A 27672-nucleotide genomic window follows, 5' to 3' on the forward strand; every position below is an offset into this window, starting at 1 on the left:
GAGAGTGTGCAGGTGTACAGTGTGTCACTGAATTGTGTGCATAACTGGAGAGTGTGTAGGTGTACAGTGTGTCACTGGAGTGTGTGCATAACTGAAGAGTGTGCAGGTGTACAGTGTGTCACTGAAATGTGTGCATTACTGGAGAGTGTGCAGGTGTACAGTGTGTCACTTAAGTGTGTGCATAACTGGAGAGTGTGCAGGTGTACAATGTGTCACTTAAGTGTGTGCATAGCTGGAGAGTGTGCAGGTGTACAGTGTGTCACTGAAGTGTGTGCATAACTGGAGAGGGTGTAGGTGTACAGTGTGTCACTGAAGTGTGTGCATAACTGGAGAGTGTGCAGGTGTACAGTGTGTCACTGAATTGTGTGCATAACTGGAGAGTGTGCAGGTGTACAGTGTGTCACTGAAGTGTGTGCATAACTGGACAGTGTGCAGGTGTACAGTGTGTCACTGAAGTGTGTGCATAACTGGACATTGTGCAGGTGTACAGTGTGTCACTGAAATGTGTGCATAACTGGAGAGTGTGCAGTTGTACAATGTGTCACTGAAGTGGGTGCATAACTGGATATTGTGCAGGTGTACAGTGTGTCACTGAAGTGTGTGCATAACTGGAGAGTGTGTAGGTGTACAGTGTGTCACTGGATAGTGTGCATAACTGGAGAGTGTGCGGGTGTACAGTGTGTCACTGGAGTGTGTGCATAACTGGAGAGTGTTTAGGTGTACAGTGTGTCACTGAAGTGTGTGCATAACTGAAGTATGTGCAGGTTTACAGTGTGTCACTGAAGTGTGTGCATAACTGAAGTATGTGCAGCTGTGCAGTGTGTCACTGAAGTGTGTGCATAACTGAAGTATGAGCAGGTGTACAGTGTGTCATTGATATGTGTGCATAACTGGAGAGTGTGTAGGTGTACAGTGTGTCACTGGAGTGTGTGCATAACTGGAGAGTGTGTTGGTGTGCAGTGTGTCACTGGAGTGTGTGCATAACTGGAGAGTGTGCAGGTGTACAGTGTGTCACTGAAGTGTGTGCATAACTGGAGAGTGTGTAGGTGTACAGTGTGTCACTGAAGTGTGTGCATAACTGGAGAGTGTGTAGATGTACAGTGTGTCACTGAAGTGTGTGCGTGATTGGAGTGTGTGCCTGTGTACACTGTGTCACTGGAGTGTGTGCATAACTGAAGTATGTGTAGGTGTACAGTGTGTCACTGAAGTGTGCGCATAACTGAAGTTTGTGCATAACTGGAGAGTGTGCAGGTGTACAGTGTGTCACTGAAGTGTGCGCATAACTGGAGAGTGTGCAGGTTTACAGTGTGTCACTGGAGTGTGTGCATAACTGGAGAGTGTTTAGGTGTACAGTGTGTCACTGTAGTGTGTGCATCACTGAATTATGTGCAGGTGTACAGTGTGTCACTGAAGTGTGTGCATAGCTGAAGTATGTACAGGTGTGGAGTGTGTCACTGAAGTGTGTGCATAACTGGAGAGTGTGTAGGTGTACAGTGTGTCACTGGAGTGAATGCATAACTGGAGATTGTGTAGGTGTACAGTGTGTCACTGAAGTGTGTGCATAACTGGAGAGTGTGCAGGTGTACAGTGTGTCACTGAAGTGTGTGCGTGATTGGAGTGTGTGCCTGTGTACACTGTGTCACTGGAGTGTGTGCATAACTGAAGAGTGTGCAGGTGCACAGTGTGTCACTGAAGTGTGTGCATAACTGGAGAGTGTGTAGGTGTACAGTGTGTCACTGGAGTCTGTGCATAACTGGAGAGTGTGCAGGTGTACAGTGTGTCACTGAACTGTGTGCATAACTGGAGAGTGTGCAGGTGTACATTGTGTCACTGAAATCTGTGCATTACTGGAGAGTGTGCAGGTGTACAGTGTGTCACTTAACTGTGTGCATAACTGGAGAGTGTGCAGGTGAACAATGTGTCACTGAAGTGTGTGCATAACTGGAGAGTGTGCAGGTGTACAGAGTGTCACTGAAGTGTGTGCATAACTGGAGAGTGTGTAGGTGCACAGTGTGTTACTGGAGTGTGTGCATAACTGGAGAGTGTGCAGGTGTACAGTGTGTCACTGAAATGTGTGCATAACTGGAGAGTGTGCAGGTGCACAGTGTGTCACTGAAGTGTGTGCATAACTGGATAGTGTGCAGGTGTACAGTGTGTCAATGGAGTGTGAGCATAACTGGAGAGTGAGCAGGTGTACAGTGTGTCACTGGAGTTTGTGCATAACTGGAGAGTGTTTAGGTGTACAGTGTGTCACTGAAATGTCTGCATTACTGGAGAGTGTGCAGGTGTACAGTGTGTCACTTAAGTGTGTGCATAACTGGAGAGTGTGCAGGTGTACAATGTGTCACTGAAGTGTGTGCATAACTGGAGCGTGTGTAGGTGTACAGTGTGTCACTGAAGTGTGTGCATAACTGGAGAGTGTGCAGGTGTACAGTGTGTCGCTGAAGTGTGTGCGTGATTGGAGTGTGTGCCTGTGTACACTGTGTCACTGGAGTGTGTGCATAACTGAAGAGTGTGCAGGTGTACAGTGTGTCACTGAAGTGTGTGCATAACTGGAGAGTGTGCAGGTGTACAGTGTGTCACTGGAGTGTGTGCATAACTGGCGAGTGTGCAGGTGTACAGTGTGTCACTGAAGTGTGTGCATAACTGGACAGTGTGCAGGTGTACAGTGTGTCACTGAAATGTGTGCATAACTGCAGAGTGTGCAGGTGTACAGTGTGTCACTGAAGTGTGAGCATAACTGGATAGTGTGCCGGTGTACAGTGTGTCACTGAAGTGTGTGCATAACTGGAGAGTGTGCAGGTGTACAGTGTGTCACTGAAGTGTGCGCATAACTGGAGAGTGTGCAGGTGTACAGTGCGTCACTGAATTGTGTGCATAACTGGAAAGTGTGCAGGTGTACAGTGTGTCGCTGAAGGGTGTGCATAACTGGAGAGTGTGCAGGTGTACAGTGTGTCACTGAAGTGTGTGCATAACTGGAGAGTGTGCAGGTGTACAGTGTGTCACTGGAGTGTGTGCATAACTGGAGAGTGTGCAGGTGTACAGTGTGTCACTGAAGTGTATGCATAACTAGAGTTTGTAGGTGTACAGTGTGTCACTGAAGTGTGTGCATAACTGGAGAGTGTGCAGGTGTAGAGTGTGTCACTGAAGTGTGTGCATAACTGGAGTATGTGCAGGTGTACAGTGTGTCACTTGAGTGTGTGAATAACTGGAGAGTGTGCAGGTGTACAGTGTGTCACTGAAGTGTGTGCATAACTGGAGAGTGTGTAGGTGTACAGTGTGTCACTGGAGTGTGTGCATAACTGGAGAGTGTGCAGATGTACAGTGTGTCACTGAAATGTGTGCGTTTCTGGAGAGTGTGCAGGTGTACAGTGTATCACTTAAGTGTGTGCATAACGGAGAGTGTGCAAGTGTACAATGTGTCACTGAAGTGTGTGAATAACTGGAGAGTGTGCAGTTGCACAGTGTGTCACTGAAGTGTGAGCATAACTGGAGAGTGTGTAGGTGTACAGTGTGTCACTGGAGTGTGTGCATAACTGGTGAGTGTGCAGGTGTACAGAGTGTCACTGAAGTGTGTGCATAACTGGAGATTGTGTAGGTGTACAGTGTGTCACTGGAGTGTGTGCATAACTGGAGAGTGTGCAGGTGTACAGTGTGTCACTGGAGTGTGTGCATAACTGGAGAGTGCTTAGGTGTACAGTGTGTCACTGAAGTGTGTGCATAACTGAAGTTTGTGCAGGTGTACAGTGTGTCACTGAAGTGTGTGCATAACTGAAGTATGTGCAGGTGTACAGTTTGTCACTGAAGTGTGTGCATAACTGGAGAGTGTGCAGGTGTACAGTTTGTCACTGAAGTGTGTGCATAACTGAAGTATGTGCATATGTACAGTGTGTCACTGAAGTGTGTGCATAACTGAAGTATGTGCAGGTGTACAGTGTGTCACTGAAGTGTGTGCTTAACTGGAAAGTGTGCAGGTGTACAGTGTGTCACTGAAGTGTGCGCATAACTGGAGAGTGTGCAGGTGTACAGTGTGTCACTGAAGTGTGTGCATAACTGGAGAGTGTGCAGGTGTTCAGTGTGTCACTGAAGTGTGTGCATAACTGGAGAGTGTGCAGGTGTACAGTGTGTCACTTGAGTGTGTGCTTAACTGGAGAGTGTGCAGGTGTACAGTGTGTCACTGAAGTGTATGCATAACTGGAGAGTGTGCAGGTGTACAGTGTGTCACTGAATTGTGTGCATAACTGCAGAGTGTGTAGGTGTACAATGTGTCACTGAAGTGTGTTCATAACTGGAGAGTGTGCAGTTGTACAGTGTGTCACTGAAGTGTGAGCATAACTGGAGAGTGTGTAGGTGTACAGTGTGTCACTGGAGTGTGTGCATAACTGGAGAGTGTGCAGTTGTACAGAGTGTCACTGAAGTGTGTGCATAACTGGAGAGTGTGCAGGTGTACAGTGTGTCACTGAAATGTGTGCATAACTGGAGAGTGTGCAGGTGTACAATGTGTCACTGAAGTGTGTGCATAATTGGATATTGTGCAGGTGTACAGTGTGTCCCTGAAGTGTGTGCATAACTGGAGAGTGTGTAGGTGTACAGTGTGTCACTGGAGTGTGTGCATAACTGGAGAGTGTGCAGGTGTACAGTGTGTCACTGGGGTGTGTGCATAACTGGAGAGTGTTTAGGTGTACAGTGTGTCACTGAAGTGTGTGAATAACTGAAGTATATGCAGGTGTACAGTGTGTCACTGACGTGTGTGCATAACTGAAGTATGTGCAGGTGTACAGTGTGTCACTGAAGTGTGTGCATAACTGGAGAGTGTGCAGGTGTACAGTGTGTCACTGAAGTGTGTGCATAACTGAAGTATGTGCAGGTGTACAGTGTGTCACTGAAGTGTGTGAATAACTGAAGTATGTGCAGGTGTACAGTGTGTCACTGAAGTGTGTGCTTAACTGGAAAGTGTGCAGGTGTACAGTGTGTCACTGAAGTGTGCGCATAACTGGAGAGTGTGCAGGTTTACAGTGTGTCACTGAAGTGTGTGCATAACTGGAGAGTGTGCAGGTGTTCAGTGTGTCACTGAAGTGTTTGCATAACTGGAGAGTGTGCAGGTGTACAGTGTGTCACTGAATTGTCTGCATAACTGGAGAGTGTGTAGGTGTGCAGTGTGTCACTGGAGTGTGTGCATAACTGGAGAGTGTGCAGGTGTACAGTGTGTCACTGAAATGTGTGCATTACTGGAGAGTGTGCAGGTGTACAGTGTGTCACTTAAGTGTGTGCATAACTGGAGAGTGTGCAGGTGTACAATGTGTCACTGAAGTGTGTGCATAGCCGGAGAGTGTGCAGGTGTACAGTGTGTCACTGAAGTGTGTGCATAACTGGAGAGTGTGTAGGTGTACAGTGTGTCACTGGAGTGTGTGCATAACTGGAAATTGTGCAGGTGTACAGTGTGTCACTGAATTGTGTGCATAACTGGAGAGTGTGCAGGTGTACAGTGTGTCACTGAAGTGTGTGCATAACTGGAGAGTGTGCAGGTGTACAGTGTGTCACTGAAATGTGTGCAAATTTGGAGAGTGTGCAGTTGTACAATGTGTCACTGAAGTGTGTGCATAACTGGATATTGTGCAGGTGTACAGTGTGTCACTGAAGTGTGTGCATAACTGGAGAGTGTGCGGGTGTACAGTGTGTCACTGGAGTGTGTGCATAACTGGAGAGTGTTTAGGTGTACAGTGTGTCACTGAAGTGTGTGCATAACTGAAGTATGTGCAGGTTTACAGTGTGTCACTGAATTGTGTGCATAACTGAAGTATGTGCAGCTGTGCAGTGTGTCACTGAAGTGTGTGCATAACTGAAGTATGTGCAGGTTTACAGTGTGTCACTGAAGTGTGTGCATAACTGAAGTATGTGAAGGTTTACAGTGTGTCACTGAAGTGTGTGCATAACTGAAGTATGTGCAGCTGTGCAGTGTGTCACTGAAGTGTGTGCATAACTGAAGTATGTGCAGGTGTACAGTGTGTCACTGAAGTGTGTGCATAACTGAAGTATGTGCAGGTGTACAGTGTGTCACTGATGTGTGTGCATAACTAGAGAGTGTGTAGGTGTACAGTGTGTCACTGGAGTGTGTGCATAACTGGAGAGTGTGTTGGTGTACCGTGTGTCACCGGAGTGTGTTCATAACTGGAGAGTGTGCAGGTGTACAGTGTGTCACTGGAGTGTGTGCATAACTGGAGAGTGCTTAGGTGTACAGTGTGTCACTGAAGTGTGTGCATAACTGAAGTTTGTGCAGGTGTACAGTGTGTCACTGAAGTGTGTGCATAACTGAAGTATGTGCAGGTGTACAGTGTGTCATTGAAGTGTGTGCATAACTGGAGAGTGTGCAGGTGTACAGTGTGTCACTGAAGTGTGTGCATAACTGAAGTATGTGCATATGTACAGTGTGTCACTGAAGTGTGTGCATAACTGGAGAGTGTGCAGGTGTACAGTGTGTCACTGAATTGTGTGCATAACTGGAGAGTGTGTAGGTGTACAGTGTGTCACTGGAGTGTGTGCATAACTGGAGAGTGTGCAGATGTACAGTGTGTCACTGAAATGTGTGCGTTTCTGGAGAGTGTGCAGGTGTACAGTGTATCACTTAAGTGTGTGCATAACGGAGAGTGTGCAGGTGTACAATGTGTCACTGAAGTGTGTGAATAACTGGAGAGTGTGCAGTTGTACAGTGTGTCACTGAAGTGTGAGCATAACTGGAGAGTGTGTAGGTGTACAGTGTGTCACTGGAGTGTGTGCATAACTGGTGAGTGTGCAGGTGTACAGAGTGTCACTGAAGTGTGTGCATAACTGGAGATTGTGTAGGTGTACAGTGTGTCACTGGAGTGTGTGCATAACTGGAGAGTGTGCAGGTGTACAGTGTGTCACTGGAGTGTGTGCATAACTGGAGAGTGCTTAGGTGTACAGTGTGTCACTGAAGTGTGTGCATAACTGAAGTTTGTGCAGGTGTACAGTGTGTCACTGAAGTGTGTGCATAACTGAAGTATGTGCAGGTGTACAGTTTGTCACTGAAGTGTGTGCATAACTGGAGAGTGTGCAGGTGTACAGTTTGTCACTGAAGTGTGTGCATAACTGAAGTATGTGCATATGTACAGTGTGTCACTGAAGTGTGTGCATAACTGAAGTATGTGCAGGTGTACAGTGTGTCACTGAAGTGTGTGCTTAACTGGAAAGTGTGCAGGTGTACAGTGTGTCACTGAAGTGTGCGCATAACTGGAGAGTGTGCAGGTGTACAGTGTGTCACTGAAGTGTGTGCATAACTGGAGAGTGTGCAGGTGTTCAGTGTGTCACTGAAGTGTGTGCATAACTGGAGAGTGTGCAGGTGTACAGTGTGTCACTTGAGTGTGTGCTTAACTGGAGAGTGTGCAGGTGTACAGTGTGTCACTGAAGTGTATGCATAACTGGAGAGTGTGCAGGTGTACAGTGTGTCACTGAATTGTGTGCATAACTGCAGAGTGTGTAGGTGTACAATGTGTCACTGAAGTGTGTTCATAACTGGAGAGTGTGCAGTTTTACAGTGTGTCACTGAAGTGTGAGCATAACTGGAGAGTGTGTAGGTGTACAGTGTGTCACTGGAGTGTGTGCATATCTGGAGAGTGTGCAGTTGTACAGAGTGTCACTGAAGTGTGTGCATAACTGGAGAGTGTGCAGGTGTACAGTGTGTCACTGAAATGTGTGCATAACTGGAGAGTGTGCAGGTGTACAATGTGTCACTGAAGTGTGTGCATAATTGGATATTGTGCAGGTGTACAGTGTGTCCCTGAAGTGTGTGCATAACTGGAGAGTGTGTAGGTGTACAGTGTGTCACTGGAGTGTGTGCATAACTGGAGAGTGTGCAGGTGTACAGTGTGTCACTGAAGTGTGTGCTTAACTGGAAAGTGTGCAGGTGTACAGTGTGTCACTGAAGTGTGCGCATAACTGGAGAGTGTGCAGGTTTACAGTGTGTCACTGAAGTGTGTGCATAACTGGAGAGTGTGCAGGTGTTCAGTGTGTCACTGAAGTGTTTGCATAACTGGAGAGTGTGCAGGTGTACAGTGTGTCACTTAAGTGTGTGCATAACTGGAGAGTGTGCAGGTGTACAATGTGTCACTGAAGTGTGTGCATAGCCGGAGAGTGTGCAGGTGTACAGTGTGTCACTGAAGTGTGTGCATAACTGGAGAGTGTGTAGGTGTACAGTGTGTCACTGGAGTGTGTGCATAACTGGAAATTGTGCAGGTGTACAGTGTGTCACTGAATTGTGTGCATAACTGGAGAGTGTGCAGGTGTACAGTGTGTCACTGAAGTGTGTGCATAACTGGAGAGTGTGCAGGTGTACAGTGTGTCACTGAAATGTGTGCAAATCTGGAGAGTGTGCAGTTGTACAATGTGTCACTGAAGTGTGTGCATAACTGGATATTGTGCAGGTGTACAGTGTGTCACTGAAGTGTGTGCATAACTGGAGAGTGTGCGGGTGTACAGTGTGTCACTGGAGTGTGTGCATAACTGGAGAGTGTTTAGGTGTACAGTGTGTCACTGAAGTGTGTGCATAACTGAAGTATGTGCAGGTTTACAGTGTGTCACTGAATTGTGTGCATAACTGAAGTATGTGCAGCTGTGCAGTGTGTCACTGAAGTGTGTGCATAACTGAAGTATGTGCAGGTTTACAGTGTGTCACTGAAGTGTGTGCATAACTGAAGTATGTGCAGGTTTACAGTGTGTCACTGAAGTGTGTGCATAACTGAAGTATGTGCAGCTGTGCAGTGTGTCACTGAAGTGTGTGCATAACTGAAGTATGTGCAGGTGTACAGTGTGTCACTGAAGTGTGTGCATAACTGAAGTATGTGCAGGTGTACAGTGTGTCACTGATGTGTGTGCATAACTAGAGAGTGTGTAGGTGTACAGTGTGTCACTGGAGTGTGTGCATAACTGGAGAGTGTGTTGGTGTACCGTGTGTCACCGGAGTGTGTTCATAACTGGAGAGTGTGCAGGTGTACAGTGTGTCACTGGAGTGTGTGCATAACTGGAGAGTGCTTAGGTGTACAGTGTGTCACTGAAGTGTGTGCATAACTGAAGTTTGTGCAGGTGTACAGTGTGTCACTGAAGTGTGTGCATAACTGAAGTATGTGCAGGTGTACAGTGTGTCATTGAAGTGTGTGCATAACTGGAGAGTGTGCAGGTGTACAGTGTGTCACTGAAGTGTGTGCATAACTGAAGTATGTGCATATGTACAGTGTGTCACTGAAGTGTGTGCATAACTGAAGTATGTGCAGGTGTACAGTGTGTCACTGAAGTGTGTGCATAATTGGATATTGTGCAGGTGTACAGTGTGTCACTGAAGTGTGCGCATAACTGGAGAGTGTGCAGGTTTACAGTGTGTCACTGAAGTGTGTGCATAACTGGAGAGTGTGCAGGTGTTCAGTGTGTCACTGAAGTGTGTGCATAACTGGAGAGTGTGCAGGTGTACAGTGTGTCACTTGAGTGTGTGCTTAACTGGAGAGTGTGCAGGTGTGCAGTGTGTCACTGAATTGTATGCATAACTGGAGAGTGTGCAGGTGTACAGTGTGTCACTGAATTGTGTGCATAACTGGAGAGTGTGTAGGTGTACAGTGTGTCACTGGAGTGTGTTCATAACTGGAGAGTGTGCAGGTGTACAGTGTGTCACTGGAGTGTGTGCATAACTGGAGAGTGTGCAGGTGTACTGTGTGTCACTGGAGTGTGTGCATAACTGGAGAGTGTGCAGGTGTACAGTGCGTCACTGAAGTGTGTGCATAACTGGAGAGTGTGCAGGTGTACAGTGTGTCGCTGAAGTGTGTGCATAACTGGAGAGTGTGCAGGTGTATAGTGTGTCACTGAGGTGTGTGCAAAACTGGAGAGTGTGCAGGTGTAAAGTGTGTCACTGAAGTGTGTGCATAACTGGAGAGTGTGCAGGTGTACAGTGTGTCACTGAATTGTGTGCATAACTGGAGAGTGTGTAGGTGTACAGTGTGTCACTGAAGTGTGTGCATAACTGGAGAGTGTGCAGGTGTACAGTGTGTCACTGAAATGTGTGCATAACTGGAGAGTGTGCAGGTGTACAATGTGTCACTGAAGTGTGTGCATAACTGGAGAGTGTGCAGTTGTACAGTGTGTCACTGAAGTGTGAGCATAACTGGAGAGTGTGTAGGTGTACAGTGTGTCACTGGAGTGTGTGCATAACTGGAGAATGTGCAGTTGTACAGAGTGTCACTGAAGTGTGTGCATAACTGGAGAGTGTGCAGGTGTACAGTGTGTCACTGAAATGTGTGCATAACTGGAGACTGTGCAGGTGTACAATGTGTCACTGAAGTGTGTGCATAATTGGATATTGTGCAGGTGTACAGTGTGTCACTGGAGTGTGTGCATAACTGGAGAGTGTGCAGGTGTACAGTGTGTCACTGGAGTGTGTGCATAACTGGAGAGTGCTTAGGTGTACAGTGTGTCACTGAAGTGTGTGCATAACTGAAGTTTGTGCAGGTGTACAGTGTGTCACTGAAGTGTGTGCATAACTGAAGTATGTGCAGGTGTACAGTTTGTCACTGAAGTGTGTGCATAACTGGAGAGTGTGCAGGTGTACAGTTTGTCACTGAAGTGTGTGCATAACTGAAGTATGTGCATATGTACAGTGTGTCACTGAAGTGTGTGCATAACTGAAGTATGTGCAGGTGTACAGTGTGTCACTGAAGTGTGTGCTTAACTGGAAAGTGTGCAGGTGTACAGTGTGTCACTGAAGTGTGCGCATAACTGGAGAGTGTGCAGGTGTACAGTGTGTCACTGAAGTGTGTGCATAACTGGAGAGTGTGCAGGTGTTCAGTGTGTCACTGAAGTGTGTGCATAACTGGAGAGTGTGCAGGTGTACAGTGTGTCACTTGAGTGTGTGCTTAACTGGAGAGTGTGCAGGTGTACAGTGTGTCACTGAAGTGTATGCATAACTGGAGAGTGTGCAGGTGTACAGTGTGTCACTGAATTGTGTGCATAACTGCAGAGTGTGTAGGTGTACAATGTGTCACTGAAGTGTGTTCATAACTGGAGAGTGTGCAGTTTTACAGTGTGTCACTGAAGTGTGAGCATAACTGGAGAGTGTGTAGGTGTACAGTGTGTCACTGGAGTGTGTGCATATCTGGAGAGTGTGCAGTTGTACAGAGTGTCACTGAAGTGTGTGCATAACTGGAGAGTGTGCAGGTGTACAGTGTGTCACTGAAATGTGTGCATAACTGGAGAGTGTGCAGGTGTACAATGTGTCACTGAAGTGTGTGCATAATTGGATATTGTGCAGGTGTACAGTGTGTCCCTGAAGTGTGTGCATAACTGGAGAGTGTGTAGGTGTACAGTGTGTCACTGGAGTGTGTGCATAACTGGAGAGTGTGCAGGTGTACAGTGTGTCACTGAAGTGTGTGCTTAACTGGAAAGTGTGCAGGTGTACAGTGTGTCACTGAAGTGTGCGCATAACTGGAGAGTGTGCAGGTTTACAGTGTGTCACTGAAGTGTGTGCATAACTGGAGAGTGTGCAGGTGTTCAGTGTGTCACTGAAGTGTTTGCATAACTGGAGAGTGTGCAGGTGTACAGTGTGTCACTTAAGTGTGTGCATAACTGGAGAGTGTGCAGGTGTACAATGTGTCACTGAAGTGTGTGCATAGCCGGAGAGTGTGCAGGTGTACAGTGTGTCACTGAAGTGTGTGCATAACTGGAGAGTGTGTAGGTGTACAGTGTGTCACTGGAGTGTGTGCATAACTGGAAATTGTGCAGGTGTACAGTGTGTCACTGAATTGTGTGCATAACTGGAGAGTGTGCAGGTGTACAGTGTGTCACTGAAGTGTGTGCATAACTGGAGAGTGTGCAGGTGTACAGTGTGTCACTGAAATGTGTGCAAATCTGGAGAGTGTGCAGTTGTACAATGTGTCACTGAAGTGTGTGCATAACTGGATATTGTGCAGGTGTACAGTGTGTCACTGAAGTGTGTGCATAACTGGAGAGTGTGCGGGTGTACAGTGTGTCACTGGAGTGTGTGCATAACTGGAGAGTGTTTAGGTGTACAGTGTGTCACTGAAGTGTGTGCATAACTGAAGTATGTGCAGGTTTACAGTGTGTCACTGAATTGTGTGCATAACTGAAGTATGTGCAGCTGTGCAGTGTGTCACTGAAGTGTGTGCATAACTGAAGTATGTGCAGGTTTACAGTGTGTCACTGAAGTGTGTGCATAACTGAAGTATGTGCAGGTTTACAGTGTGTCACTGAAGTGTGTGCATAACTGAAGTATGTGCAGCTGTGCAGTGTGTCACTGAAGTGTGTGCATAACTGAAGTATGTGCAGGTGTACAGTGTGTCACTGAAGTGTGTGCATAACTGAAGTATGTGCAGGTGTACAGTGTGTCACTGATGTGTGTGCATAACTAGAGAGTGTGTAGGTGTACAGTGTGTCACTGGAGTGTGTGCATAACTGGAGAGTGTGTTGGTGTACCGTGTGTCACCGGAGTGTGTTCATAACTGGAGAGTGTGCAGGTGTACAGTGTGTCACTGGAGTGTGTGCATAACTGGAGAGTGCTTAGGTGTACAGTGTGTCACTGAAGTGTGTGCATAACTGAAGTTTGTGCAGGTGTACAGTGTGTCACTGAAGTGTGTGCATAACTGAAGTATGTGCATATGTACAGTGTGTCACTGAAGTGTGTGCATAACTGAAGTATGTGCAGGTGTACAGTGTGTCACTGAAGTGTGTGCTTAACTGGAAAGTGTGCAGGTGTACAGTGTGTCACTGAAGTGTGCGCATAACTGGAGAGTGTGCAGGTTTACAGTGTGTCACTGAAGTGTGTGCATAACTGGAGAGTGTGCAGGTGTTCAGTGTGTCACTGAAGTGTGTGCATAACTGGAGAGTGTGCAGGTGTACAGTGTGTCACTTGAGTGTGTGCTTAACTGGAGAGTGTGCAGGTGTACAGTGTGTCACTGAAGTGTATGCATAACTGGAGAGTGTGCAGGTGTACAGTGTGTCACTGAATTGTGTGCATAACTGGAGAGTGTGTAGGTGTACAGTGTGTCACTGGAGTGTGTTCATAACTGGAGAGTGTGCAGGTGTACAGTGTGTCACTGGAGTGTGTGCATAACTGGAGAGTGTGCAGGTGTACAGTGTGTCACTGGAGTGTGTGCATAACTGGAGAGTGTGCAGGTGTACAATGTGTCACTGAAGTGTGTGCATAATTGGATATTGTGCAGGTGTACAGTGTGTCACTGAAGTGTGCGCATAACTGGAGAGTGTGCAGGTTTACAGTGTGTCACTGAAGTGTGTGCATAACTGGAGAGTGTGCAGGTGTTCAGTGTGTCACTGAAGTGTGTGCATAACTGGAGAGTGTGCAGGTGTACAGTGTGTCACTTGAGTGTGTGCTTAACTGGAGAGTGTGCAGGTGTGCAGTGTGTCACTGAATTGTATGCATAACTGGAGAGTGTGCAGGTGTACAGTGTGTCACTGAATTGTGTGCATAACTGGAGAGTGTGTAGGTGTACAGTGTGTCACTGGAGTGTGTTCATAACTGGAGAGTGTGCAGGTGTACAGTGTGTCACTGGAGTGTGTGCATAACTGGAGAGTGTGCAGGTGTACTGTGTGTCACTGGAGTGTGTGCATAACTGGAGAGTGTGCAGGTGTACAGTGCGTCACTGAAGTGTGTGCATAACTGGAGAGTGTGCAGGTGTACAGTGTGTCGCTGAAGTGTGTGCATAACTGGAGAGTGTGCAGGTGTATAGTGTGTCACTGAGGTGTGTGCAAAACTGGAGAGTGTGCAGGTGTAAAGTGTGTCACTGAAGTGTGTGCATAACTGGAGAGTGTGCAGGTGTACAGTGTGTCACTGAATTGTGTGCATAACTGGAGAGTGTGTAGGTGTACAGTGTGTCACTGAAGTGTGTGCATAACTGGAGAGTGTGCAGGTGTACAGTGTGTCACTGAAATGTGTGCATAACTGGAGAGTGTGCAGGTGTACAATGTGTCACTGAAGTGTGTGCATAACTGGAGAGTGTGCAGTTGCACAGTGTGTCACTGAAGTGTGAGCATAACTGGAGAGTGTGTAGGTGTACAGTGTGTCACTGGAGTGTGTGCATAACTGGAGAATGTGCAGTTGTACAGAGTGTCACTGAAGTGTGTGCATAACTGGAGAGTGTGCAGGTGTACAGTGTGTCACTGAAATGTGTGCATAACTGGAGAGTGTGCAGGTGTACAATGTGTCACTGAAGTGTGTGCATAATTGGATATTGTGCAGGTGTACAGTGTGTCCCTGAAGTGTGTGCATAACTGGAGAGTGTGTAGGTGTACAGTGTGTCACTGGAGTGTGTGCATAACTGGAGAGTGTGCAGGTGTACAGTGTGTCATTGGAGTGTGTGCATAACTGGAGAGTGTTTAGGTGTTCCGTGTGTCACTGAAGTGTGTGCATAACTGAAGTATGTGCAGGTGTACAGTGTGTCACTGACGTGTGTGCATAACTGAAGTATGTGCAGGTGTACAGTGTGTCACTGAAGTGTGTGCATAACTGGAGAGTGTGCAGGTGTACAGTGTGTCACTGAAGTGTGTGCATAACTGAATTATGTGCAGGTGTACAGTGTGTCACTGAAGTGTGTGCATAACTGAAGTATGTGCAGGTGTACAGTGTGTCACTGAAGTGTGTGCTTAACTGGAAAGTGTGCAGGTGTACAGTGTGTCACTGAAGTGTGCGCATAACTGGAGAGTGTGCAGGTTTACAGTGTGTCACTGAAGTGTGTGCATAACTGGAGAGTGTGCAGGTGTTCAGTGTGTCACTGAAGTGTGTGCATAACTGGAGAGTGTGCAGGTGTACAGTGTGTCACTGAATTGTGTGCATAACTGGAGAGTGTGTAGGTGTGCAGTGTGTCACTGGAGTTTGTGCATAACTGGAGAGTGTGCAGGTGTACAGTGTGTCACTGAAATGTGTGCATTACTGGAGAGTGTGCAGGTGTACAGTGTGTCACTTAAGTGTGTGCATAACTGGAGAGTGTGCAGGTGTACAATGTGTCACTGAAGTGTGTGCATAGCTGGAGAGTGTGCAGGTGTACAGTGTGTCACTGAAGTGTGTGCATAACTGGAGAGTGTGTAGGTGTACAGTGTGTCACTGGAGTGTGTGCATAACTGGAAATTGTGCAGGTGTACTGTGTGTCACTGAATTGTGTGCATAACTGGAGAGTGTGCAGGTGTACAGTGTGTCACTGAAGTGTGTGCATAACTGGAGAGTGTGCAGGTGTACAGTGTGTGACTGAAATGTGTGCATATCTGGAGAGTGTGCAGTTGTACAATGTGTCACTGAAGTGTGTGCATAACTGGATATTGTGCAGGTGTACAATGTGTCACTGAAGTGTGTGCATAACTGGAGAGTGTGTAGGTGTACAGTGTGTCACTGGAGTGTGTGCATAACTGGAGAGTGTGCGGGTGTACAGTGTGTCACTGGAGTGTGTGCATAACTGGAGAGTGTTTAGGTGTACAGTGTGTCACTGAATTGTGTGCATAACTGAAGTATGTGCAGCTGTGCAGTGTGTCACTGAAGTGTGTGCATAACTGAAGTATGTGCAGGTTTACAGTGTGTCACTGAAGTGTGTGCATAACTGAAGTATGTGCAGGTTTACAGTGTGTCACTGAAGTGTGTGCATAACTGAAGTATGTGCAGCTGTGCAGTGTGTCACTGAAGTGTGTGCATAACTGAAGTATGTGCAGGTGTACAGTGTGTCACTGAAGTGTGTGCATAACTGAAGTATGTGCAGGTGTACAGTGTGTCACTGATGTGTGTGCATAACTGGAGAGTGTGTAGGTGTACAGTGTGTCACTGGAGTGTGTGCATAACTGGAGAGTGTGTTGGTGTAACGTGTGTCACCGGAGTGTGTTCATAACTGGAGAGTGTGCAGGTGTACAGTGTGTCACTGGAGTGTGTGCATAACTGGAGAGTGTGCAGGTGTACAGTGTGTCACTGAAGTGTGTGCATAACTGGAGAGTGTGCTGGTGTACAGTGTGTCACTGAAGTGTGTGCTTAACTGGAGAGTGTGTAGGTGTACAGTGTGTCACTGAAGTGTGTGCGTGATTGGAGTGTGTGCCTGTGTACACTGTGTCACTGGATTGTGTGCATAACTGAAGTATGTGTAGGTGTACAGTGTGTCACTGAAGTGTGCGCATAACTGAAGTGTGTGCATAACTGGAGAGTGTGCAGGTGTACAGTGTGTCACTGAAGTGTGCGCATAACTGGAGAGTGTGCAGGTTTACAGTGTGTCAATGGAGTGTGTGCATAACTGGAGAGTGTTTAGGTGTACAGTGTGTCACTGGAGTGTGTGCATAACTGAATGATGTGCAGGTGTACAGTGTGTCACTGAAGTGTGTGCAAAACTGGAGAGTGTGTAGGTGTACAGTGTGTCACTGGAGTGTGTGCATAACTTGAGAGTGTTTAGGTGTACAGTGTGTCACTGAAGTGTGCGCATAACTGAAGTATGTGCAGGTTTACAGTGTGTCACTGAAGTGTGTGCATAACTGGAGAGTGTGTAGGTGTACAGTGTGTCACTGAAGTGTGTGCATAACTGAAGTATGTGTAGGTGTACAGTGTGTCACTGAAGTGTGCGCATAAATGAAGTATGTGTAGGTGTACAGTGTGTCACTGGAGTGTGTGCATAACTGGAGAGTGTGTAGGTGTACAGTGTGTCACTGGAATATGTGCAGTGTGTGACTAGAGAGTTTGCTGTGTAGAGATTGCATCATAGTTTGTGTAGTGTACTGTATGTACATAGAGAATGTGTGTGTTTGTAGACTAAATTAATATACAGAATGTTTGCAGGAACAGTCGCAATATTTCCTCCTTATCTAATGTTTTTCGCTTGTTATACAAATTGGATGTCCTAAATGCAACAAATTAATGTATATATGACAATTATTGCTGTAAACTTGGTGTGTCCACTGCCACAAAATCATTGTTCTAAAATCACTGATATGTGGTTGGCACAATATTGGGTCAATTTGCTGCAGTTGGCAGAATACTACTGCCAATTATGTAAGGATCTTATTACCTTGCTGGCACTACAATTAGCTTCCTCAATTGTAAGGGTACAATAGATGGGAATATCTGCAAATGTCTGTCACTTTGCTGTGAGAAGTGCAATTTGAAATAATTCAAGAGAGTAACTAAGTTTTGGACATTCATAAAATACTCACACTATTACTTTACAAATAGTAAAAATTAGAAACCTGTTAGCAGGGTTTTTTTTATGAAACCTTTACTTTATCACAAAAAGGTACAGTAATTAATGAGATATACAAATATACAGTAAATAATACAGATATGACAAAATGCAAGCATTACACATTATAATGGAAATGTGATAGAATTTTTTTTGACAAAAAATAAAAAACATATCTAACATTCTAAACATGGATGAGAATTTATTTAAAGATTATTTATGACACAACAATAACACATGTCATGAAGGTCTGGCATGTGACCACCAATGATTCCGGGACCATGTTCACAGTTAGGAGACCAAACTAACATGGTTGTTCAATCACCAATTACTACCTTATAACAGATGGGCATGCAAACAGCTGTAAACAGTCAGTGTTGTATCAAAAATGCTGTATCAACCCCAAAAAGGTATCCATAAAATCATTAAAGCAAACCTGTCAACAGGATTCCCGCCAAATAAACCACAGGCAGTGCCACGCGAAGAAATCCATCCCACGGCTCTCGTGCAATCAGTGTCCGCAGCCCCGAGCCAATGACATGACCGTGCTCCGGGGCAGGACCGCAGGCAGGGTCTCTCTCTGGCGCTCCAGGCCAGACTACCAACAGAAGACCTGTCCACAGGCCCGTCCCGACTGTTAGCAGGTTTTTAATTAAAAACTTCTACTGATCTGTTTACACTGCTGTTTTACTCTGTTTGATGGGGTACCATTGATTTCTGACAGTGAGAATAGCAATAATGTCAGTGTATTCCAAAGAACCATTTAAAATACTAAAACCTTGTTGGATTCTTTCTTAAGTAATTAGGATACATTACATTTCTTAGATACACTTGAAAATTGATCCAACATAAGTGTTATGGCTCTGTAATGAGGAGAAGCCATGACACTAAGCCTTACAATGCTGCATCAGCTCAGAATAGACTAGGCATAACGATTAGTGATTGAAAACATAACTTTTTAAAGTTTGTTGCAAGTAAAATTGTAACTTTTTAAGTGTTAAGAATGAACATGACCTACTGCAAAAAAATATGTGGTTGTTACCTTTTGGCATTTTAAAATAACTTACGTTAGTTATAATTTCTGATAATGTATGCATTAATTAATTTTATTCCAAGTAAGCCAAATAGTTCATTACTCCTTTTGTCCCAACAGAAATGAATACTTGGCATTATGCTAAACAAGACAATATTGCTGTTTAATCAGGTGTAAAATGTTGGCTTCCCGTGTTTGCCTATAGCATTGTTTTACTTGGATTCCTTGTCTGGTTAATAGAAGAAATACAATACCAGCCATTTTAATGGCTTTATTCTTTATTAGCAATTATCAGCACTCGAATACAATACCAATGATTTTGCTTCTCAGTTTATACACTGTATAATAAAATGTAATGTGACTTTGTATATGTGTATTTCATGGACAGATAATATTTTTTACGGACACATTGGAAAACCATAATAAATCATAATTGTCATAAAAATATTAAGAAAATATTAAGAATTTCTCTCTCCCCCTGAAACCTTTAATTCCCCCTCCTCTATACTGTTTGTCAGAGTAGCAGAGCTGACAATCAACGGAGCTCTCTGTATGCAAATTAGCACACACATATATATTGATATGTAGTTCATATAGACATCAACTGCACTTACTATAAATTGTAAAATGATGATAATTACAGTCAAAATACACTGTATAAGTTTCTTCAACCTCCAAAAAAAATAGGGGCGCCATAAAATTTTCGCACCGATAGGGCAACAGAGTGTGAATTTCTGGATGTTTGGCAACCCTGCGACCATGATACGCAGTCCGATTCATGCATTAAAGGGAATCTGTCACCCCCTGGGACCTATCAGACCACTAATATGGGCATATAGGTAATAGAAATGTGAATCTATACTTACCTACTGTATATGTCCCATATTAGCGGTCTTGCGGCTGTAAAATTGCTTTTTATTACTTGTGGGTCACGCTGTGTTCCCATCCGGGGGACGGGAAGAAATCCCGCATACTTGTTTAGTTAAAATATTTCTCCCCTCCCCTGCACGTTACAGTGCCTTGTGACATGCAGTTCCCATGGCCATTAGAGATGAGCGGTGTTCGACTAGAACTGTTCGCCAATCTCAAATTCGAGCTGTTTTGGGCGGTGTTCGAGTTGTTCGACGAACCCGAACGATTTGCAAAAAATTCGGCTGTTCGAGGTTATGTTCGATAACTGTTCGTGCACCAAAAGCGTGTCCTGCATGTCTGGCGCTATTTAGAGCACCAATCATGCAGGGATTGTCTGCCACTCACTGTAATGTCACAGCCTTGGTGGTTGTGGCATTACAGTGATTGCCCAAATCGATGGGAACAGTGCCAACAGTGAAACATGAAAAGCCGGCAATTCAGCAGCGGCATACACCTGTACCCGACAATTTAGAACCGAAAGAATAGAGCTTCACACATAGATTAGATAGATATAAACATGTCAGCCACATATATACGAAGTACAGTGAAAGTGCTGCTTACTGTACTTGTCATTTAGCGTAAAGGATTTATCAAAAAAAATAATAGTGTTTTCATGCACCGTCTCTTTAAAAAAGCCGGCCGGCAATTCAGCATCTGTACCCGACAATTTATAACAGACAGAATAGAGCTTCACACATAGATTAGATAGATAGAAACATGTCAGTCACATATATATGAAGTACAGTGATAGTGTTGGTTACTGTACTTGTCATTTAGTATTAAAATAAAGGATTTATTATTAAAAAAATTGGCGTGGGGTTCCCCTTAATTTTAGGCTCTAGCGGAGGTTAAGCAGACGGCTGGGGCTGATGTTTGAAGCCTGGGAAGGGGGTAATACCCACGGAGCTTCCCAGGCTACTAATATCAGCCCCCAGCTGAATACATAGCCTTTACTAGCTATTAAAATGGGGGACACCCCAAAAAAAATGACGTCGGGTCCCCCCTAATTTAATAGCTAGCAAAGGCTAGGCAGACAGCTGGGGGCTGATATTAATAGCCCAGGAAGGGAGCCATGAATATTGGCCCCCTCCCAGGCTAGAAACACCAGCCGTCAGCCGCCCCAGAAATGGCGCATTCATAGGATGCGCCAATTCTGGCACTTAGCCTCGCTCTTCCACGCTGCCCTGGTGCGGTGGCAGGGGGTAATAGGGTTGGGGTTGATGTCAGCTTATAATGCCAGCTGACATCAAGCCCAGGTTAGTAATGGAGAGGCGTCTATAAGACACCCCCATTACTAACCCCATAGTCAAAGTTAAAAAAAACACAAACACCCAGAATAAAGTCCTTTAATTGAAATAAAGACACAATCCTTTATTGTTCTAAATTAAACCATACTTACCGTCACGCCCATTCCAGCTGAAGCCAACGATCTCCTGCAATAAAAGAAAAATAATAAAGCAACCTCATCCTTACCTTTCCATGGTTCCCACGACAGCTTCAGCTCTGCTACATCGAGATGACAGGCTGGACCGCAGCAGAACGCTGCCATCCAGCCTCTCATCCCGCAGACACTGAGAAGCGCAGGCATGCTTGCGCTGCTCAGCGTCTCTCTATGACGACATCCAGATGAGCCGAGTTCATGTCCAATGAACTCGGCTCACCTCATGCACGTCACTGACAGCGTGGGAAAATTCTCACGCTGAAGCGGTGAGTGCAGGAGAATTCTCCCACGCTGTCAGTGACGTGCATAAGGTGAGCTCATGTCCAATGAACTCAGCTCACCTCCTGCACGTCACTGACAGCGTGGGAGAATTCTCCTGCACTCAGCGCTTCAGCGTGAGAATTTTCCCACGCTGTCAGTGACGTGCATGAGGTGAGCCGAGTTCATTGGACATGAACTCGGCTCATCTGGATGCCCTCACAGAGAGACACTGTGGAGCGCAAGCAAGCCTGCGCTTCTCAGTGTCTGCGGGATGAGAGGCTGGATGGCAGCGTTCTGCTGCGGTCCAGCCTGTCATCTCGATGTAGCAGAGCTGGACCGGTCCTGGGAACCATGGAAAGGTAAGGATGATGTTGCTTTATTATTTTTCTTTTATTTCAGGAGATCGTTGGCTTCAGCTGGAATGGGCGTGATGGTAAGTATGGTTTAATTTAGAACAATAAAGAATTGTGTGTTTATTTCAATTAAAGGACTTTTTTCTGGGTGTTGTGTTTTTTTTAAATACTTTACTAGAAATTCATGGTGGTCATGTCTAATATTGGCGTGACCCCATGAATTTCGGGCTTAGGGCCAGCTGATAATGCCAAGCTGGCCCTAACCCCTTTATTACCCAGTGAGACACCGCACCAGGGCCCTGGATGAGTTGGGTACAGCGCCAGAAGATGGCGCTTCTATGAACGCGCCATTTTCCGGGGTGGCTGCGGACTGCAATTTGCAGCGGGGGTGGCCCAGAAAGCTTGGGCCTCCGTGCGCTGCGGATTCCAGCCCCCAGCTGCCTAGTTGTACCTGGCTGGACACAAAAACAGGACGAAGCCCCACGTCAATTTTCTTTAAATTATTTCATGAAATAATTAAGAAAAAAAGGGCTTCCCTATATTGTTGTGTCCGGCCAGGTACAAATAGGCAGCTGGTGGTTGGGGGCAGCCCGTTCCTGCCTGCTGTACCTGGCTGGACACAAATATAGTGCGAAGCCCCACGTCAATTTTTTTTAAATAATTTCATGAATTTCCTGAAATAATTTAAAAAAATTGAAGTGGGGCTTCGCACTATATTTGTGTCCAGCCAGGTACAGCAGGCAGGAACGGGCTGCCCCCATCCACCAGCTGCCTATTTGTACCTGGCCGGACACAACAATATAGGGAAGCCCTTTTTTTCTTAATTATTTCATGAATTTCATGAAATAATTAAAAAAAATTGAAGTGGGGCTTCGCACTATATTTGTGTCCAGCCAGGTACAGCAGGCAGGAACGGGCTGCCCCCATCCACCAGCTGCCTATTTGTACCTGGCCGGACACAACAATATAGGGAAGCCCTTTTTTTCTTAATTATTTCATGAATTTCATGAAATAATTAAAAAAAATTGAAGTGGGGCTTCGCACTATATTTGTGTCCAGCCAGGTACAGCAGGCAGGAACGGGCTGCCCCCAACCACCAGCTGCCTATTTGTACCTGGCCGGACACAACAATATAGGGAAGCCCTTTTTTTCTTAATTATTTCATGAATTTCATGAAATAATTAAAAAAAAAGTACATGGGGCTTCGCCCTATTTTTGTGTCCAGCCAGGTACAACTAGGCAGCTGGGGGCTGGAATCTGCAGCGCAGGGAGGCCCAAGCTTTCTGGGCCCCCCCCGCTGCAAATTGCAGTCCGCAGCCACCCCGGAAAATGGCGCGTTCATAGAAGCGCCATCTTCTGGCGCTGTACCCAACTCATCCAGGGCCCTGGTGCGGTGGCTCACTGGGTAATAAAGGGGTTAGGGCCAGCTTGGTATTATCAGCTGGCCCCAAGCCCAAAATTCATGGGGTCACGCCAGTATTAGACATGACCGCCATGAATTTCTAGTAAAGTATTTAAAAAAAACACAACACCCAGAATAAAGTCCTTTAATTGAAATAAAGACACAATTCTTTATTGTTCTAAATTAAACCATACTTACCATCACACCCATTCCAGCTGAAGCCAACGATCTCCTGCAATAAAAGAAAAATAATAAACCAACCTCATCCTTACCTTTCCATGGCTCCCACGACGGCTCCAGCTCTGCTACATCGAGATGACTGGCTGGACCGCAGCAGAACGCTGCCATCCAGTCTGTCATCCCGCAGACACTGAGAAGCGCAGGCATGCTTGCGCTCCTCACTGTCTCGCTGTGATGGCATCCAGATGAGCCGAGGTCATGTCCAATGAACTCGGCTCACCTCATGCACGTCACTGACAGCGTGGGAAATTTCTCACGCTGAAGTGCTGAGTGCAGGAGAATTCTCCCACGCTGTCAGTGATGTGCATGAGGTGAGCTCATGTCCAATGAACTCAGCTCACCTCCTGCACGTCACTGACAGCGTGGGAAAATTCTCCTGCAATCAGCGCTTCAGCGTGAGAATTTTCCCACGCTGTCAGTGACGTGCATGAGGTGAGCCGAGTTCATTGGACATGAACTCGGCTCATCTGGATGTCGTCACAGAGAGACGCTGAGCAGCGCAAGCAAGCCTGCGCTTCTCAGTGTCTGCAGGATGACAGGCTGGATGGCAGCGTTCTGCTGCGGTCCAGCCTGTCATCTCGATGTAGCAGAGCTGAAGCTGTCGTGGGAACCATGGAAAGGTAAGGATGAGGTTGCTTTATTATTTTTCTTTTATTGCAGGAGATCGTTGGCTTCAGCTGGAATGGGCGTGACGGTAAGTATGGTTTAATTTAGAACAATAAAGGATTGTGTCTTTATTTCAATTAAAGGACTTTATTCTGGGTGTTTGTGTTTTTTTTTAACTTTGACTATGGGGTTAGTAATGGGGGTGTCTTATAGACGCCTCTCCATTACTAACCTGGGCTTGATGTCAGCTGGCAATATAAGCTGACATCAACCCCAACCCTATTACCCCCTGCCACCGCACCAGGGCAGCGTGGAAGAGCGAGGCTAAGTGCCAGAATTGGCGCATCCTATGAATGCGCCATTTCTGGGGCGGCTGACGGCTGGTGTTTCTAGCCTGGGAGGGGGCCAATATTCATGGCTCCCTTCCTGGGCTATTAATATCAGCCCCCAGCTGTCTGCCTAGCCTTTGCTAGCTATTAAATTAGGGGGGACCCCACGTCATTTTTTTGGGGGGGTCCCCCATTTTAATAGCTAGTAAAGGCTATGTATTCAGCTGGGGGCTGATATTAGTAGCCTGGGAAGCTCCGTGGGTATTACCCCCTTCCCAGGCTTCAAACATCTGCCCCAGCCGTCTGCTTAACCTCCGCTAGAGCCTAAAATTAAGGGGAACCCCACGCCAATTTTTTTAATAATAAATCCTTTATTTTAATACTAAATGACAAGTACAGTAACCAACACTATCACTGTACTTCATATATATGTGACTGACATGTTTCTATCTATCTAATCTATGTGTGATGCTCTATCTTTCTGTTCTAAATTGTCGGGTACCGCTGCTGAATTGCCGGCCGGCTTTTTTAAAGAGACAGTGCATGAAAACACTATTATTTTTTTAAATAAATCCTTTACACTAAATGACAAGTACAGTAAGCAGCACTATCACTGTACTTATTATATATGTGACTGACATGTTTCTATCTATCTAATCTATGTGTGAAGCTCTATTCTTTCTGTTCTAAATTGTCGGGTACAGATGCTGAATTGCCGGCCGGCTTTTTTAAAGAGACAGTGCATGAAAACACTAATATTTTTTTTAATAAATCCTTTACACTAAATGACAAGTACAGTAACCAACACTGTCACTGTGCTTCTTATATGTGTGACTGACATGTTTCTATCTATCTAATCTCTGTGTGATGCTCTATTCCTTCTTGTCTAAATTGTCGGGTACCGGTGTATGCCGCTGCTGAATTTGCCGGCCGGCTTTTTTAAAGAGAGTGTCTTCTGAGCAGTTTGTCAGCTTTTGGACACCTTTGCAGGTGTTTTCTATGTGTTTCTATGTGTTTTTGTTTGCCTGCCATTGGTTTTAACGGTGTTCGACGGTGTTCTAAGGTGTTCGACGAACAGTTCGACGAACAGTTCCTCGAACATCCCGGTGTTCGACGAACCGAACCGAACCCGAACACTACGGGGGTGGCTCAACACTAATGGCCATATCCCGCACCTGTGCACTTCACCAGTTATTTCCCTGCCATCTGTGTAAAAGTGTAGAGCAGGGAACTTGTGTGCAGGCATCGGCGAGTCACTCTGACTTCCCGGCGCCTGCGCACTAGATCCCTGCTCTACACTTGTACACAGATGGCAGGGAAATAAAAGGTGAAGTGCACAGGCACGAGTTCCAGGCCATGGGAACTACACGTCACAGGGCACTGTGACATGCAGCGGGGGGCAGGGAAGGGGAGTAATATTTTAACTAAACAAGTAGGCGGGATTTCTTCCCGTCCCCCCAGATGGGAACACAGAGTAACCCACAAGTAATAAAAAGCAATTTTACAGCCACAATACTGCTAATATGGGACATACAGGTAAGTAAAGATTCACATTTCTATCAACTGTACGCCCATGTTAGTGGTCTGATAGTTCCCAGGGAGTGACAGATTCCTTTTAAATTATATGTAGATTTTATTGTGAATTTAGAAAGTTATCAGTGAAAAGAACTGTTGCATGCACTACAGTATACAGTGAGTACGGAAAGTATTCAGACCCCTTTAAATTTTTCACTCTTTGTTTCATCAAAGCCATTTGGTAAATTCTAAAAAGTTCATTTTTTTTCTCATTAAAGTACACTCTGCACCCCATCTTGACTGAAAAAAAACTTAAATATGGACATTTTTGCAAATTTATTAAAAAAGAAAAGCTGAAATATCACATGGTCATAAGTATTTAGACCCTTTGCTCAGACACTCATATTTAAGTCACATGTTGTCCATTTCCTTGTGATCCTCCTTGAGATGGTTCTACTCCTTCATTGGAGTCCAGCTGTGTTTAATAATACTGATAGGACTTATTTTGGAAAGGCACACACCTGTCTATATAAGACCTCACAACTCACAGTGCATGTCAGACCAAATGAGAATCATGAGCTCAAAGGAACTGCCCAAGGATCTCAGAGACAGAATTGTGGCAAGGCACAGATCTGGTCAAGGTTACAAAAGAATTTCTGCATTACTCAAGGTTCCTAAGAGCACAGTGGCCTCCATAATCCTTAAATGGAAGAAGTTTGTGACCACCAGAAGTCTCTCTAGACCTGGCCATCCAGCCAAACCGAGCAATCGTAGGAGAAGAGCCTTGATAAAAGAATTAAACAAGAACCCCAAGATCACCTTGGCTGAGCTCCAGATATGTAGTAGGGAGATGGGAGAAAGTTCCACAAAGTCAACTTTCACTGCAGCCCTCCACCAGTCCGGCCTTTATGGCAGAGTGGCCCAACGGAAGCCTCTCCTCAGTGCAAGACATATGAAAGCCCGCATAGTGTTTGCTCAAAAACACATGAAGGACTCCCAGACTATGAGAAGTAAGATTCTCTGGTCTGATGAGACAAAGATAGAACTTTTTGTTGATAATTCTAAGTGGTATGTGTGGAGAAATTCAAGCACTGCTCATCACCTGCCCAATACAATCCCAACAGTGAAACATGGTGGTGGAGGCATTATTCTATGGGGGTGTATTTCAGCTGCAGTGACAGGACGACTAGTTGCAATTGAAGGAAACATGAATGCGGCCAAGTACAGAGATATCCTGGATGAAAACTTCTTCGAGAGTGCTTTGGACCTCAGACTTGGCCGAAGATTCACCTTCCAACAAGACAATGACCCTAAGCACACAGCTAAAATAACAAAGGAGTGGCTTCAGAACAACTCCTTGACCATTCTTGACTGGCCCAGACAGAGCCCTGACCTAAACCCAATTGATCATCTCTGGAGAAACCTGAAAATGGCTGTACACCAACGTTCGCCATCCAACCTGACGGAACTGGAGAGGATCTGCAAGGAAGAATGGCAGAGGATCCCCAAATCCAGGTGTGAAAAACTTGTTGCATCATTCCCAAGAAAACTCATGGCTGTACTAGCTCAAAAAGGTGCTTCTACTCAATACTGAGCAAAGGGTCTGAATACTTATGACCATGTGATATTTCAGTTTTTCTTTTTTAATAAATTTGCAAAAATTTCTACATTGCCGTTTTTTTTTCAGTCAAGATGGGGTGCAGAGTGTACTTTAATGAGAAAAAAAAGAACTTTTTAGAATTTACCAAATGGCTGCAATGAAACAAAGAGTGAAAAATTTAAAGGGGTCTGAATACTTTCCGTACCCACTATATACTAATAGCTTGTTTTGCTATGTCACTTACATATGCTTATGATAATAAGGTCCAAATCTATTTTTACGGAGTTATGAATAATGTGACAGTAGGCTCAAATATGCCTGGACTAATCAAACTTTTTTGTTCATCTCTAATTTTATACGGAGGCATGAGAAAAAATTTGTGACATGTTCAGATATTTGTAGGTATGTCGTCATAAACCATTAGTTTAAAAGGCAAAAATATGGAATAAAAAGCAAATGTACCAAAAATAGTATCAATGAAGACATTAACTCACATCTGATACAGTGTTTTCAATAGAAAAATAAATGGAATTTGGTGAAAAATAATATATTTTTTTTTTAAAAAGAGATTTTGTAAAGAGTTTTATAAAGAGATTTTTTTAGTAATATAAATTGGGTATCCAAATAACTGTACTTAACCATAAAATAAATTCAACATAAAAAACCCTAAAACAAATAAATTGAAAAATTCCTATTTTTTCACCACATTAATACAAAATGGTACAATTAAGAAATATATCCATACCCTGCAAAAA

The sequence above is a fragment of the Phyllobates terribilis genome, unplaced genomic scaffold (assembly GCF_046119375.1).
Source record: "Phyllobates terribilis strain yellow unplaced genomic scaffold, ASM4611937v1 Scaffold_4__5_contigs__length_816908805, whole genome shotgun sequence".
NCBI classification, from domain to species: Eukaryota; Metazoa; Chordata; class Amphibia; order Anura; family Dendrobatidae; genus Phyllobates; species Phyllobates terribilis.